At 40.9% G+C, this 14,013-nt stretch overlaps 1 protein-coding gene across 8 annotated transcripts in view; it reads left to right on the top strand.

The window, feature by feature from the left end:
• ARID1B (AT-rich interaction domain 1B) overlaps positions 1 to 14,013 on the top strand; it is a 434,025-nt gene that overhangs the window by 61,411 nt on the left and 358,601 nt on the right. The window lies entirely within an intron of this gene.

The raw sequence follows: 14,013 nt of genomic DNA, 5'->3' as shown, positions 1-14,013 counted from the left end.
TGAATGATGGTTTTCTAGTTGATCTAGACCGATCAATTAACGTTCCGATCACTCACTCAAACTAGCAAATCTTAACAATAATTGGCGAGTGAGTATTGAAAGCTGCTACATGTATACCCAACTTCATCTTTGTCTTTTACGTGAAAACCAGATGCTTGGTGACTACCTCTAAATCGTGCTCCATGTTTATGACTTGATTTGGGCAATTTCTGAAAACCATGGAACTTGTTGCTTGCCCTGAAGTTTTTCTCTTGATATCGGTGGAAGTTTTCAATTCACTACTTAAAACTAAATAAATTCTCAGATGTAAAAGTGGCCTTGTTTTTTAGGTTAGGTTTAAAATGTCTAAACTGCCCTGGATAATTAGAATGTGCAATCTGGTTGCGAACATTTTGGAGCTACCAGTTGTAGGACGTGGGTCACTTATTTATATTCGTTAATGAATGGCGACTTTAACAAGGCATCAAAAATAAAAAGAAATTAATACAGTTGTAACCATTCTAAATTTTATGAAAAACCAGCTGTTCCTTTTTTATGTGACCTTTTTAATTAAATAGCCCTGATGTAATAATCTGTACATTTTGTATCGACGCACTTGCAACCTGTAGTTATACATTGGCATTGAGCGAAAGTGTTTTGATTTGAAAGTGGTCTCGAGGGAAATGTCTTAGGCGAGGATACCTTCATCGCACTTAGATCTTATGATAGTTTTGTGTGCTGTGAGGATATGACCGAAATAATTTAGCACATGGTAACTGATGATAAAAAGACAGACCGTAACAAATTTTTTCTTTAACGGGGATGTCCACCCAGACTGAATTCCCACAGGATCTGTAAGCTGGAAGTTTCTGCTGTCACATGACAATGACCTGGCAATATACACACTGCCTGCAATGTGTACAGAGCTGTGAAAAACCAGATTTTTCTCTATTTTTGCTAATTTATCACATTAAAAGTTTTCAGATCATCAAGACAAATAGAGTAAACCCAAAATGCAGCTTTTAAATGATCATTCCATTTATTCAGGATAAATATTTTATTCAAAACCTATTTTAGCTATGTAAAAAGTAATTTCCCCAACCCTCAAAACTGGTTGTGCTACCCTTGGCTTTAAGAACTGCAATCAAAACTTTTGAGAACTTTCACTGACTCTTTTACATCTCTGTGAAGGTATTTTGGGCCAATACTTTTCGAGAATGAACTGCCAGTTTAAAGGTATTATCCAGTTTAGGGGTTGTTTTTTTTTTTTGTTTTTTTGTTTTTTTTTATATTGATGACCTATCCACAGGATAGGTCATCAGTATGATCGATGGGGTCTGACATCCGGACCACGCTCCAATCGGCTGTTGCGGAAGCTATTCAGGGGTTGGTGCCGGAAGCAGAAGACCACTGTATAGCGTCAGTGTTGCAGTACTGCAGCTCTGCTCCTATTAAAGTGAATAGGAGCAGAGCTGCAGTAACCCAGCACAGCTATTCAGTGGTAGGAGCGGTTGGGCCGTGAGACAAGTCTTGGTTTTCACAAAGTTGGCTGCTTCCGCACCAGTGCAGGGCTTGCTCAGGAATGGCAGCGGGCAGATGTCCGTGCATCTGCACGCACAGTGAGGTGAAGGCTTTTAGAGCTTGGCCTGGTATCAAGAAGGGCAGCAAAGAAGCCACTTCTCTCGAAGAGAAACTTCAAGGACAGACTGACATTCTGCAGGAAGTACAGGGATTGGACTGCAGGGGACTGGGGTAAAGTTATTTTTTCTGATGAAGCCCCCTTCAGACTGTTTGGGAAATCTGGAAGAATGATTGTCCGGAGAAAAAAAAGTGAGCGCTACCCTGTGTCATGCCAGCAGTAATGTATCCTGAGACCATTCATGTGTGGGTTTTTTTTCCATATAAGGGAGTGGGCTCACTCACAATTTTGCCTAAGAACACTTCCATGAATAAAGAATGGTATCTAAACATACTCCAAGAGCAACTTCTCACAACAATCCATGAGTAATTTGGTGATAATCAATGCTTTTTCCAGCCTGATAGAGCACCATGTCACAAGACATTGATATTTTAGGTCCATGACCTGGAGACTCCCCAGATCTCAACCCCATTTTGAACCTATGGTCAATCTCCAAAACGCGTGTCGACAAACAAAAACACAGAAATTGGGATAAACTTCAAGCACTTATTAGGCAAGAATGGTTTACCATCAGTCAGGATTTGGCCCAGAAGCTGATATCCAGCATGCCAGGGTGAATTGCAGAAGTCTTGAAAAAGAAGGGTCAACACTGTAAATATTGAGTCTTTTCATAAATTTGATGTATTTGTTAATAAAGTTAAAAAAAAAGCTAATCGTACTTCAGTGTACCATAGAAACATCTGACTAAAAGATCTAAAAACACTGAAGCAGCAAACTGTGAAAACCAAAATTTGTCAGTCTCAAAACTTTTGGCGAGCACTGTAGAGCAGTACTGCACAAATGTGTTCTAAATAAAAAAATTGTATCATACTCACACGAAGTAAAATCAATACAGACTCATCACAAACAAACAACATTCCATGTGGCACACAGAGTTTCTTGCCCAATCCTAGTTCTGGCTTCCTCTGGAGCATCTTCGAAGGTGACTGGATTGTGTATTTGAAAAGGCAGTTTTGACTTGGGAGCCACAACTGGTGGACCCACGAGGTTCGGCACAACCATTGGAACAGCACACGTGAATGTTTGGCGTCTACTGCATGGTGCTGAGGGAAGAGACCTCTGAAGTACTTAAAAGAGTTTTTCATGGACAGAATTTTTGAACTAATAATCTATGTAAATTTCCTAATATATAGTCTGTATTAAATCAAAACACTTTCCTGCCTATTCTTTCTGCCCTGCCGGAAGTTCTGCTTTTCATCTGTCTTTTTTTTTTTTTTCTCTCGACACAGGCTCGAAAGTTAGGCTATGTTCACATCTTAACAAACAACGGCTGAAAATATGGAGCTGTGTTCAAGGGAAAACATCCTCCTTTTTTAAGCAACTTGCATTTTTTGCGGCTGTTTTTGGACCTTTTTTTCTATTGAGTCAATGAAAAACTGCTCAAGAAGTGATATGCACTCCTTTTTTACTGGGTGTTTTTTACGGGCAGATGTTTGGAGTCAATCAGCCCCCGTATTTTTAGCCGTTTCTTGGGGCGTTTACAGCCAAAAAAACGTCTGAAAATAGGTCGTGTGAACATACCCTAAGTATGCACAGTCCTGTCTTGATACCTCACTGACATACACTACCGTTCAAAAGTTTAGGGTCACTTAGAAATGTCCTTTATTTTTGCAAGAAAAGCATAGTTTTTTTTCAATGAAGATAATATTAAATTAATCAGAAATACACTCTATACATTGTTAATGTGCTAAATGACTATTCTAGCTGCAAACGTCTGGTTTTTAATGCAATATCTACATAGGTGTATAGAGGCCCATTTCCAGCAACCATCACTCCAGTGTTCTAATGGTACATTGTGTTTGCTAACTGTGTTAGAAGGCTAATGGATGATTAGAAAACACTTGAAAACCCTTGTGCAATTATGTTAGCACCGCTGTAAACAGTTTTGCTGTATAGAGGAGCTATAAAACTGACCTTCCTTTGAGCTAGTTGAGAATCTGGAGCATTACATTTGTGGGTTCAATTAAACTCTCAAAATGGCTAGAAAACGAGAGCTTTCATGTGAAACTCGCCAGTCTATTCTTGTTCTTAGAAATTAAGGCTATTCCATGCGAGAAATTGCCAAGAAACTGAAGATTTCCTACAACGGTGTGTACTACTCCCTTCAGAGGACAACACAAACAGGCTCTAACCAGAGTAGAAAGAGAAGTGGGAGGCCCCGCTGCACAACTGAGCAACAAGACAAGTACATTAGAGTCTCTAGTTTGAGAAATAGACGCCTCACAGGTCCTCAACTGGCAGCTTCATTAAATAGTAGCCGCAAAACGCCAGTGTCAACGTCTACAGTGAAGAGGCGACTCCGGGATGCTGGCCTTCAGGGCAGAGTGGCAAAGAAAAAGCCATATCTGAGACTGGCTAATAAAAGGAAAAGATTAATATGGGCAAAAGCACACAGACATTGGACAGAGGAAGATTGGAAAACAGTGTTATGGACAAACGAATCGAAGTTTGAGGTGTTTGGATCACACAGAATAACATTTGTGAGACGCAGAACAACTGAAAAGATGCTGGAAGAGTGCCTGACGCCATCTGTAAAGCATGGTGGAGGTAATGTGATGGTCTGGGGTTGCTTTGGTGCTGGTAAAGTGGGAGATTTGTACAAGGTAAAAGGGATTTTGAATAAGGAAGGCTATCACTCCATTTTGCAACGCCATGCCATACCCTGTGGACAGCGCTTGATTGAAGCCAATTTCATCCTACAACAGGACAATGACCCAAAGCACACCTCCAAATTATGCAAGAACTATTTAGGGAAGAAGCAGGCAGCTGGTATTCTATCTGTAATGGAGTGGCCAGCGCAGTCACCAGATCTCAACCCCATAGAGCTGTTGTGGGAACAGCTTGACTGTATGGTACGCAAGAAGTGCCCATCAAGCCAATCCAACTTGTGGGAGGGGCTTCTGGAAGCATGGGGTGAAATTTCTCCCGATTACGTCAGCAAATTAACAGCTAGAATGCCAAAGGTCTGCAATGCTGTAATTGCTGCAAATGGAGCATTCTTTGACGAAAGCAAAGTTTGAAGGAGAAAATTATTATTTGAAATAAAAATAATTATTTCTAACCTTGTCAATGTCTTGACTATATTTTCTAGTCATTTTGCAACTCATTTGATAAATATAAGTGTGCGTTTTCATGGAAAACACAATTGTCTGGGTGACCCCAAACTTTTGAACGGTAGTGTACGTAACGACACACGGCTGTTCTTTACTAATTATTCCGCTCCCCTATGTGTGTATTGGCCCTCTCCATTCGTTCTCCCTTCCCCTTTAGTTTATCCCGCCCACCTGCTTTCTTTGAGGTGGGGTCACAGAAACCTGTGACCGCACCTCCGATATCTAATGTAATTCCCATCATCCCTAAATATATGTACCCTATCATAACTAGATAATGATGAAGGCCCCCAGATCTGCCATCTTTGTACTGCTATAAAGGGCTTCATAGGAGAGTGTCAGTATAACGATATAATGCAATGCATTAGAATTGTAGTAGATCATGCAAGCAATCCAATGATCACTGGTTCAAGTCCCCTAGGAGGACAAGTAAAAAAAAATAAAACATTTAATAGAATAAAATAACATTTTATTGTTTTTTAATATATAAATATATTACAAGTTTAAAAAAAAAAAAAAAACCTTTTCCCATTTTCCCCCAAGCACAATATACAAAATTAACATAGCTGGTATCGCCACGTCCGTAATAGTCCAAACTATTACAATATATCGAGATTTAGCCCACACTGTGAACGTTATTAAAATTTATAAAGCCAGAATCACTGTTATTTTGGTTACTTAATCTCCCACAAAAAAAGGAATAAAAAGTGATCAACAAGTCTCATGTACCCCAAAATGGTACCAATAGAAACTACAGCTCACCCTGCAAAAAATAAGCCGCAAAATCGACTGAAAAATTGATTTCTCTTAGAATATGGTGACACAACTCCTATTTTATTTTTAACAGCCCGTTTTTTTCCTTGTAAAAGTAGTAAAACATAACAAAAACTATATGAATTTGGTATCGCCCTAATCGTGTTGACCCGCAGAATAAAGTTAACATGTCACTTTTACAGCACAGTGAATGCCATTAAAAACAAAACCCCCAAATGTTTTTTTTTTCTACTATTCCACACCAAATAATTATATTTTTTCCAGTTTCCCCACTAATAAATAAATATATATATATATAGTACAATAAATGGTGCTGTGAAAATCTACATCTCGTCTTCCAAAAGAACAAGCCCTCATACGGCTGTAATGATGGAAAAGTGAAAATCCAAGAAATGGTTTTGGTGGGAAGGGGTTAATAAGCTGAAACTGGACAACCCCTTTAATGGAAAGACAGTCCAGCAAGAAGGCCATTTTCCCTCTTTTGTATTCAAGTTAGCAGGAGAACAGCTTTCGTGTCATCAAGATCACCTGGCCTTTGCTTTATGATCCACCTATAGGTCACTTTTGCACGAACATAGACAATCCAATTAACTGTATGGTGTGTGGGAAGAAACCAGAATATATAGAAGATAATCCATATAAGCTCTAAAGAGACCCTTATATAATCTTTATTTCTGAATGTGTTTAAAAGTACAGCTGAAGAGGTCTTTGATATGAACAGCAAAAGGAGCGTCTTGTGCATGTTTTGTCAGCTGGAAATGGCATTCAGACAGACTGAGAATGTACGACGCTCCCTTTTTATTTCTGAAGTTGTAGGCCAAAACAAAAATTTGTCCAGATTTGAAATAACTGTACAAGGCTTGTATTTTCTCCGATGCTTGTGTTTTGATTCTGTATTAATCTATTAGTTGTCCTTCCAAGAATGGCCTTAGTACGCTTGAAAAGCACCATCTGCTTTTTGACGTTTATATAGGGCAGCGCACAGCTGAGGTAGAGATCTGTCACTTTTTTTATTATTTGATCCACACTTCCCATTAACTTACTGAATTTTTGTAGTTGGAAGATATGTGGATACTTCATAAAGATTGTCCGTGTCACAATATTGTGTAATGCTATACATAAACTACATATACTACAGCAGTATAAACTACATATAATGCCTCAGTAGTAACCAACCAACTATATACTGTAGATCTGATCGCATGTACAGTCTGTTTTTGTATATTATATGATTAAAAATGCTTCTGATTCTGCACCCCACCCCTTAAATTTGGGCAGCCTACCTACCAATCACATTCTTGTCTTTTGTGTGCGCATTTACTAATTTCAAATATCCATGCATAGTATATAGGATTGGAAATAAAAAGGTGAGCACGAATAAGGGCATGAAGGATTAACAATTTAGCACACGTACAGTTAGGACCAGAATTATTTGGACAGTGACAAGTTTTTACTCTAGTAGTTTACCAAAACCTATTGAATATACAGTTCTATAATCAATATGGGTTTAATGTGCAGACTCTCCGCTTTAATCTTAGGGTGTTCACATCCTAATTTGAGGAAAGGTTTAGGAATTACAGCTCTTTTAAATGTAGCTGCCTCTTTTTCAAGGGACTAAAGGTAATTGGACAATTATCTCAAAAGCTATTTAATGGGCTGCATGGGCTATTCCCTCGTTAATCCATCATCAATTAAGCAGGTAAAAGGCCTGGAGTTCATTCCAGGTATGGCATTTGCGTTTGGAAGTTGTTGCTGTGAACCCACAACATGAGGTCAAGGGAGCTCTCAATGCAAGTGAAACAGACCATCGTTAAGCTGAAAAAAAAATGAAGAATCCATCAGAGGGATAGCACAAATGCTAGGAGTGGCCAAATCAACAGTTTGGTACATTCTTGATTAAAAAGAGCATACTGGTGATCTCGTGAACGCCAAAAGGTCTGGACGTCCACTGAAGACGACAGTGGAGGATGATCACAGGATTCTTTCCATGGTGAAGAAAAACCCCTTCACAACATCTACCCAAGTGAAGAACACTGTCCTGGAAGTAGGTGTATCAGTATCTAACTACCATAAAGAGAAGACTTTGAGAGCAAATACAGAGGGTTCACCACAATGTGAAAACCATGAATCGGCCTCAAAACTCGGACAGAATAGACTTTACAAACAAAATCTAAAGAAGCCAGCCCAGTTCTGTAACGGCATTCTTTGGACAGATGAAACGAAGATCAACCTTTACCAGAATGATGTGAGGAAGAAAATATGGAGAAAGCTTGGAACGGGTCATGATCCAAAGCACACCACATCTTCTGTAACACATGGTGGAGGCAGTATGATGGCATGGGCATGCATGTCAAAGGCACTGGGTCACTAGTGTTTATTGATGATGTGACTGAAGACCGAAGCAGCCGGATGAATTCTGAAGTGTTCAGGGACATACTTTCTGCTCAGATTCAACCAAATGCAGCAAGGTTGATTGGACATCGCTTCACAGTACAGATGGACAATGATCCAAAACATACTGTGAAAGCAACCCAGGAGTTTTTTTAAGGCAAAGAAGTGGAATATTCTGCAATGGCTAATTCTGCAAAGTCAATCACCAGATCTCAACCTGATCGAGCATGCATTTCACTTGCTTAAGACAAAATGTAAGGCAGAAAGACCCACAAACAAGCAACAACTGAAGACAGCTGCAGTAAAGGCCTGGCAAAGCATCACGAAGGAGGAAACCCAGTGTTTGGTGATGTCCATGGGTTCCAGACTTCAGGCAGTCATTTCCTGCAAAGGAGAGACTACAAAGTATTAAAAAACAAAAACCCTTGAATTAAACCTGCAAGTCTACACTTAAATTGCATCTCCGTTCCATTTCAAATCCAATGTGGTGGCGTGCAGGGCCCAAATCATGAAGATTGTGTCACTGTCCAAATAATTTTGGACTGAACTGTAGATACTGGAAGTAAATCATGAGCAACCATGGAGTAGCTGAAAAATAGGAAGCAAGCAAAAAATGGGAAGGCGATAAGTAAATTTAGGCCATTTTGTATGGTGTATAACACAATTATATTTTATATAAAAGACACTGTAAAAGGGCATATAGAAAGTGGTTGTCTTCATGAGGCTTTTTCTCTCTAAGCCCTTGTTTTTGTGCTCTTGGCTGAAAGTATTTTCCAGGTCTGGCACTCTTGACACGCAAAGGCAGGATTTGGTAGATTATGGACTTTAACCTAAAGATTAGTGCATGTCTATTTTATTTTACTTATGGTTCCTTTGTGGCGAACATAATAACTTGTTAGAAGAGGCCATTTATATTGACCTTCTTGGGATTTAATTGCTATGATATGTTAAAACAGACCTGTCTCTTCTCCTGACATGTCTTTATTAGTAATGGCCTGTGTCACAATCTGTGGGTATGTGGACCCCCTGGGCCGTACTGCCGTAGCGGGATACCAGCTGGCCAAACATTGTACCAAGTCAATGTCTGTAGTCAGAGTAAGTGTACCTGTGGTAGCTCAGAAAGTTAGGCTCGAAAGGGACCTTGGCAGCAGACACCAGGCGTGGTGTAACACAGCAGACGTGATCATTGGCACAACACGACTCCAACTCTCACCTGTCGCACAGGAACAAGATAGCTCAGGATATAGGTAGCATGTACCGGGAACACTGGGAACTGGAAAAAACTAAGGGACCTTTTGCAAAGACTGACACCTGTAAACACAACAGCGCTCAGGCAATGAAGGAAAGGGCAGGGCTCTTATAGTCCAGGGTGAGTATAGGCTAATTAATGATTTTCTTCATGTGCGCTCTGGCCATTTAAGGCCGGGCACGAGTGTGTGTGTGCGCACCCTTAGGGACACAGAACGAAGCGGAAGTGACCGCTGGCGTCTCCTGAGGAGGAGATGCAGGCCAGCGCTCACGGATCCATTGCTGCGGCCATCGGGGGGGGTGGGCGTTCGGTGAGTAGTCCCGACGGTCCGTGGCCATGGACGTTACAGCCTGTTCACATCGCCATTGCCCTTCCGTTGAGCTGTTCCGTCTGAGGTTTGTCGGGTTAACCCCTCAACGGAAGGGCGAACGGAAAGCTGAGCTTTTGTTTCCCTCACTATTGATATCAATGGTGACGGAAACCTAGCTAATGGTTTCCGTCTGTCACCGTTGTGACAGGGTTCCGTTGCTTTTGACTAAACCAATAGCGCATTCAACAGACTAAACCATTAGCTAGGTTTCCGTGACCATTGAGTTCAATGGTGAGGGAAACGGAAACTGAGGTTTCCGTTTGCTTTTCCGCTGAGGGGTTAAACCGACGGAAACCTCCAGCGGAACAAGGACGGTGATGTGAACACAGCCTAAATTATTTCGATTTTCCATGAAATAACACTTCTGGAGTATCTTTTCTTAGAACTCTACGTTGTGTCTTTCCTCTGTTACTCCTTATATAAAATTTTGAATAAATTGACAACTGGGCGTTACCAGTTGGGGTGTGTCCTTACTAGGGATGCACGATGCATTAAAACTTTGATACTGTTTCGATACTCTGCATCCCCAAAGGGTTCGATACCGTTATTTCATGTATTTCGATACTTGATGTGAGGCCGCACAGCTCAGTATTGTAACACATGAATATTTGAGAGCGGGGCTGCGGCTGTGTGATAGTCATTACCGCGCTCCTGAGTCCTGATAACAAGTGCGCGGGGTCAAGATGATGCGATGCGGCCGGCGCTGCACTAATGAGCTGCGACACTGAAATCAGAACATGGCGGGCGCACTAACAAAACACCCCCATGTTCTGTCTTCAGTGACTGAACCGCCGCTCTTTAGTGCATGGCCGGCTGCATCACCTCAGGCGGACCGCGCACGCACTTCCTGTCAGGAGCGGGGCAATAACTGTATTACACAGCCGCAGCCCTGCTGGTGGAGATCAGAGAAACCTCTCATCTCCGCCGTTATTCCCGTGAATGCTGCGATCACAGCGGACTGCAGCATTCAGGGGACAATTAGAAGGGATCCCGCCCCTTGGATCGAGGGACATACCAGATGTTTTTTTTTTAGTTAAAACTATTAATATTTAAGTGATTACACATTGTTTGAATTTATTTTTTATTTTTTCACAAGTTCGGAAATATTATAATTTAGATTCTAATTTTTAACATTTCCATGTGCTGGTCACTAGAGGGAGCAGTTCCCAAAATTGCAGCATGGTCAATGTGGTAAAGCAACCTCATTGCTTTATGCTGCAAATTTTGGGTAGACACTCACCCTAGTGTACTCACACAATCCCCCCTCCCTTATTCTGGCTAGTGCCAGGACAAGGAGGGGTTTGAATCTTCAAACCTTCTACACTGTGTGCCGCCATTTTCTGAGCGACTGCGCAGTGTAGGATGATTTGATACAGTGCTCAGCAGACAGTATAACCCGAACATAATACACACATCACATACACGAACATAAATTACCTGCTCCTACCGTTACTACAAGACTCCTCTCCTATTCCTTGCGCCTTCGCTTCCTTGAACATATGGCTGGAAGCCGCGGCCGGAAGTCGCCATCTTACTGTCCGGCTGCGACTTCCGGTCCACAAGAAAATGGCGCTTGATTTCGCTCTGCGTACGAGCTCCGTTTTGGTCTGTTTGGGAGAGGCGCATGCGCCGTTCCCACACAGATGGCGTGCGCTGCAGAGAATGGAACGGCTCCTGTTCGCATGCTCTATGGGGTTGTATGTGCCGTATTCCATCTCCTGTATGTGTCGTCAATCGACAAATACAGAGATTAAAAAAATGGCAGCCCCCATAGAGAAGTAAAAGTAAGAAAAAATGAAAAAGTAGAACACGAGAACACAAATACAATTTATGGTAATATAATTATTAAAAGCAATATGATAAAAAGAAAAAAATTTGCATGACACCTTCCCTTTAAGGTCATTATACTTGTAGATTAGCTAGTGAGGTTTTTTTTTCTTTTTATTCCTCATTTGCAAAATTATGTAATACCAATCTTTATAGTGCTCAATGTGCTCACAACTTCTGACTTTTGCGGTCTGCTTTCTGGGTGGTGACATCCAGAAAAACTTGTTTGTTTTGCATTTTAGGTTTGTGCGAACAGTTTGTGATAACAGGGAGTAATAATCTAAGGCTGGGTTGGCACAGTTTTTTGCAGGCAGAAAATCTGCCTCAAAATTCTGTTTGGAATTTTGAGTCAGATTTTGCTCTGCCTTCACGCCGATTTTCGCAGCGTTTTTCGCCCGCGGCCATTGAGCGCCACGGGCAAAAAACACCGCTAAGTACGCTTTCTCTGCCTCCCACTGATGTCAATGGGAGGTCAGAGGCGTAAACGCCTGAAGATGGGGTATGTCCCTTTTTCCTGCGAGACGGTTTTTCTATTCGCGGGAAAATACCGCCTCCGCTTCCCATTTTCGGCCATTTTTTTTGGCGTGTTTTCCAACGTGATTACCGTGTCAAAAAAGTCTAAAAAAAACTCTGTGAACTCCCCCTAATGGTGTGTTTTTGTTCCCTTTTGCAAAATAGCAATACTAACCAAAACCTATTCCTTGAGTTGCTTGAGAGATGAAGTATTAATTGACTTAAAGAGGCTCTGTCACCAGATGATCAAATCCCTATCGCCTATTGCATGTGATCGGCGCTGCCATGTAGATAACAGTAATGTTTTTGTTTTTTTTGAAAAACGAGCATTTTTGGCCAAATTATGAGCACTTTTATATTTATGCAAATGAGCCATTCTAATTGACAACTGGGCGTGTATTGTTTGTCCAACGCGATGAAGTTCCTGTGGGAGGATTCGTCAGCATCATACACTTCTATTCACAACGCCCAGCTAGTAAAACAAGTAAACACACCCAGATGTTACAAACACAATACACGCCCAGTTGGAAATAAAAGAAAACACGCCCAGTTGACCATTAGAAAGCCTCATTTGCATAAATATAAAATTGCTCATAACTAGGCCAAAAATTATCGTTTTAAAAAAAAACAAAAAAAACGTTACTGTTATCTACATTGCAGCGCCAATCACATGCAATAGGAGATAGGGATTTGATCATCTGGTGACAGAGCCTCTTTAAATGGAACAAAAAAGTCATGTGATTTTGAGAGGGGGGGGGTTGTAGCTTATTGCGAGGGGGGCGAAGTGACTTTGCGCGAGGGGTAGTAAGTGGATTACCGTGAAGGATGGCGGGGGTTTGCAGGGAGGAGTGGTGGGGGTGCCGTGGAATACAAAGTGGTACTATAAAACTATATAAAAGGGAATTGGGGGGGGTCGCCTCAACCACTCTTACCGTGCCTGGTTGAGACAATCGTTCTCCCAATGCTGCTAGAACTTGATTATCTAGCAACGTCGGGAACACGCACTAACAGAGCAGAGCGGCTTGATTGACCTCACTAGCTGCGTGATCTAGTTGGAAAAAAAGGTAGTTGGGGAAGGAATTTTTTACAACACTAGATTTTAGAATTTTATTTAGGTTTTGGATGCATTTAAAAAAAATAAAATATGACTCCACTTAGGAATAACCCTTTAAAGGCTATGTACACCTTTTTATGAAATCTTTTTTTTTTTTTTTTAATGAAAAATTTTTTGGTGCAACTTTCAAAATACTTTTTATTAAAAAAATTAACTTTTTGAGATACAGCTGCTTCGTATTCTTTATAAAGACAAGCTGTATCTAGCACTGAAATCTGTATTTCAGGTCCGCGACATGGCCTTGTTCAGTTATGAACTTCGATGTGAATTATAGCTCAGTCCCGCGGACCTGACGGATACAGGTCTCCACGCAAGATACAGCTGCTCTGTATACAAAATACAAAGCAGCTGTTTCTTAAGTAAACTTTTTATTTTTTTTATTTTGAAAGTTGGACCAATTCTCCTCCTTTTTTTTTTATTTTATAAAAATGTCTATTTCAAAGGTGTACCTTTTTAAGGTTGAAGTTCAAGTTTAATAATGTCAATTAAGTAGTAAGTGATGGGCATTATATGAAACAATTTTGTAATTTACCATGACTTTATCTCATGTTGTTTTTTCACAGTGACATCTGATCTTGACTACATCTCATAACATTGTGTTATTTCGGTCCCATCTCTAAATGCTTACTAGCAGCTGAACAGCAAAATGTTGAGTCTAACCAGCATAGCAAATAATACCTTTGTAAAACTGCCATGTTCTTCATTTTTTACGCATTCATATAGATGCTACGCTGTGGGTGCATATTATGGGTCCTTACAGCACAGATCCCTAAGGCCCTGTTTACACCAATTTTTGCAGGAAGAGAAAAAAATCTGCCTCAGAATTCGTCGCAATAAACCCTCCGAAACGAGCGCTGCAGGTTTTTTTCTGCCTCCCATTAGTTTCAATGGGGGGGGTCAGAGGTGGAGACCGCAGCAGGAAAGGACATATCGCTTTTTTCCCCCCGCGAGCTGCCAAATGACGCCCGGGAAAAAAGTGTCTGCCTC

Source organism: Rhinoderma darwinii, chromosome 4 (assembly GCF_050947455.1).
Source record: "Rhinoderma darwinii isolate aRhiDar2 chromosome 4, aRhiDar2.hap1, whole genome shotgun sequence".
Taxonomy (NCBI): Eukaryota; Metazoa; Chordata; class Amphibia; order Anura; family Rhinodermatidae; genus Rhinoderma; species Rhinoderma darwinii.
The sequence above is the reverse complement of the archived record's forward strand: the minus strand, read 5'-3'. Positions and strand labels throughout refer to the sequence as shown.